Source organism: Cebus imitator, unplaced genomic scaffold (assembly GCF_001604975.1).
Source record: "Cebus imitator isolate Cc_AM_T3 unplaced genomic scaffold, Cebus_imitator-1.0 Scaffold264, whole genome shotgun sequence".
In the NCBI taxonomy this organism is placed as follows: Eukaryota; Metazoa; Chordata; class Mammalia; order Primates; family Cebidae; genus Cebus; species Cebus imitator.
This window is the reverse complement of record NW_016107579.1, coordinates 901,179-904,421: the sequence shown is the minus strand read 5'-3', so window position 1 is coordinate 904,421 and position 3,243 is coordinate 901,179. Positions and strand designations below refer to the sequence as shown.

The window sequence follows — 3,243 nt, the reverse complement described above, 5'->3', positions numbered from 1 at the left end:
GAATAAATTGAGCCCTCATCCTTCCTCAAGGAACTGATGATCTAGTAGGGGAGAAAAACTTGTATTTTTTTCTTTGATGGAGGATTCTAAAAGCTAAGGCTCCAATGTCCAAGTCTGTGTTTCAACCTTCTTTAAAAAAATCTCGGAAACAAGTACATAATGAGGAAAGACATTCCTTCTTTGCTGCGTTTACTGCGAGAATGAAGACCATTCTCAGCAATCAGACTGTCAACATTCCAGAAAATGTGGGCATCATTCTGAAGGGACGCACAGAGGAACCCTGCGGAGGGACTTCAATCACATCAATGTAGAACTCAGTCTTCTTGGAAAGAAATAAAAAGAGGCTCTGGGTTGACAAATGGTGGGGTAACAGAAAGGAACTGGCTACGGTTTGTACTATTTGTAGTCATGTACAAAACATGATCAAAGGTGTTAGGCTGGGCTTCCGTTACAAGATGAGGTCTGTGTATGCTCACTTCCCCATCAACGTCGTTATCCAGGAGAATGGGTCTCTTGTTGAAATCCGAAATTTCTTGGGTGAAAAATACATCTGCAGGGTTCGAATGAGACCACGTGTTGCTTGTTTAGTATCTCAAGCCCAGAAAGATGAATTAATCCTTGAAGGAAATGACATTGAGCTTGTTTCAAATTCAGTGGCTTTGATTCAGCAAGCTACAACAGTTAAAAACAAGGATATTCGGAAATTTTTGGATGGTATCTATGTCTCTGAAAAAGGAACTGTTCAGCAGGCTGATGAGTAAGACCTTAGAGCTGGCCAGCTACAGAAACAAGATGCCTATCATAGCTCAGACCTACTCGTGATATTTAAATGATGCAATAAAAGACCTATTAATTTGGAAAAAAAAAATCTCAACTGGCTTCTTCCCTGTAATTTAATGAGACACTTAAGTCTTTGCAATAATAAAGGGGAAAAAAGCCAAAAAACAAACAGTTTATAAATCATACTACCCCTAACGATTTTCTTATTTCTTTCCTTTATTCATAGCCAAGTTTCTTCAAACTGGACTCTACATCCTCTGAAATCCTTTCCTCGTGTCTAACTCATTTTTGTGGTTCTGTTTCTTTATTTTATTTTTAATATATTTTATTGTAAAATAATTAAGAATATTCAGAAAACAAGCATAATATAATTACCTATGTATTCATCATCTACTTTTTATCAGACATTATGTCTTTTTTTTTCCTTAGATCTTTTTTCTCTAAGAAATAAAATATCACAGATAGTGACTTTCTTAGTTCCTCCTTTCTGCTCCCTTCCTGCTCCTTCCCCTTCTCTTTCTGCAGAGAAAACCATGGTCATGACCATAACTCATGCATGTGCTGACACTTTTGCTACCCATTTATGTATCCATAGCAGTGGATATTATTATGAATGTTTGTAAACTTGGCAAATCATTATGAATGTTGCTTTTTTAAAAACTCAAATTTCTATTTATAGTTTTTCATGTTTATCCATATTCAAACACAAACTCTAGTTCATTTTCACAACTGTGTATTATTCCGCTGTATGAAGGTATCACAAATAATATATATCTATTCTTCTTTTGATGAATCTTTAGGTCATATTTAGTGTTTTTCTATTTCAAATAATGCTTGCCGTGAACACTATCATGGGCATCTTGTCCACATGTGCAGTTATTAAGCAGTAGACCTTCTGTGTTACCCCCCAGGAGTTCTCTATATCAAGGATTTTCAATAGCAGGCGGGTGCCATGGCTCACGCCTGTAATCCCAGCACTTTGGGAGGCCAAGGCAGGTGGACCACCTGAGGTCAGGAGTTAGAGACTAGCTTGGCCAACATGACAAAACCCTGTGTCTACTAAAAATACAAAATTTAGCCAGGCATGGTGGTGGATGCCTATAATCCCAGCTACTCAGGAGGCTGAAGCAGGAAGACTTGCTTGAACACAGGAGGCAGAGGTTGCAGTGAGCCGAGATCGTGCCAATGCACTCCAGCCTGGGTGACAAAGCGAGACTTAGTCCCAAAAAAAAAAAAAAAAAGGATATTCAAGGGCCCATGACATCTTCCAGTAGCAACAGGAAATGTGCCTGTTCTTGCACTACATTTTGTCCTTTGTCCACACAACCTGGTAACAGCGGTGAGTCACCTAAGTTGATTCCACCGTGTAATAAGTACATGTCTGAAGAATCAGAACCACAGCAGGACTATTTATTCCTCTCTACTGCTAGAAAAAAAAAAGCTATAGGAGGCCATTGTTTTGGGCTAAACTCCTACACTAGGCTCCAGTAAACCAGACTAAAAATTAGAAGGCGATTACCAATGCTTACTGAACGGAAACTGAGTTGTCATCTGGCCTTCCAAGACATCAGGATACAGAGAGATAATGTAATGCCCGAAACAGGCCAGTTTCAATCTTCAATCAGCATGCTAATAAAGCTCCCTCTGTTTTACCCCTGCAACAAAGAGTAACATGTAGTAACCCGATATTAACTAATCAGTTATCTTTTTATTGCTGTTTCCCTGTCCCCACCTTACAAAGAAAGTAACTTTGAAATGACCAATCCAATTTTTGCTTTTTGTTTCTGCTTTATTTGGCCCCTTTTTCTGGCTATAAAGCCAACCACCTCTGTTCAGCTCATTGGAACTCTTATTCTGTTTTACAGAATGAAGTATTGCTCAATTATAGAATCACCATAAAGCCAATTGATATCTTTAAATTTGTTTACATTTGTCTTTTGACAGATCTGGTGACCATGAAGTTACCTGAAGGAGACTGCTGATGACCTGAGACACCATTAGGAACACAGAAAAGGTACTACTAACCCCTTTGAACAGGGGGCAGTAGGAGGGGTGACCTCTGTCTTTCTCAAGGAGCCCAAGGAACCCTAAGACTCCTAAGTCCCTCTCAGATCTGAGCTCTGCTCACTTTTGCATTTGATGCCCTGATCCCTTTGGCTTTCAGGGGGTATCAAAGGTTAGTTTGCACTATGAGAGAACATTCGACCATGGGATAGCAAGGGTTAGTTTGTGTTATTGTAGGATGTGTGGTCTTTCGGATTACAGTGATGGACAAGTCACTGGCCAAAAAGTGCCAGTTTTGCCGGGCGCGGTGGCTCACGCTTGTAATCCCAGCACTTTGGGAGGCCGAGGCGGGTGGATCACGAGGTCAAGAGATCGAGACCATCCTGGTCAACATGGTGAAACCCCGTCTGTACTAAAACTACAAAACATTAGCTGGGCATGGTGGTGCGTGCCTGTAAT

General features: G+C 40.2%; 1 pseudogene across 1 annotated transcript; it reads left to right on the top strand.

Moving 5' to 3' along the window:
• Positions 1–200: 200 nt before the first annotated feature.
• On the top strand, positions 201–868 carry LOC108283711 (annotated as a pseudogene). The gene has a single exon (XR_001816931.2). The product of XR_001816931.2 is annotated as a 60S ribosomal protein L9-like (transcript).
• Positions 869–3,243: the final 2,375 nt, after the last annotated feature.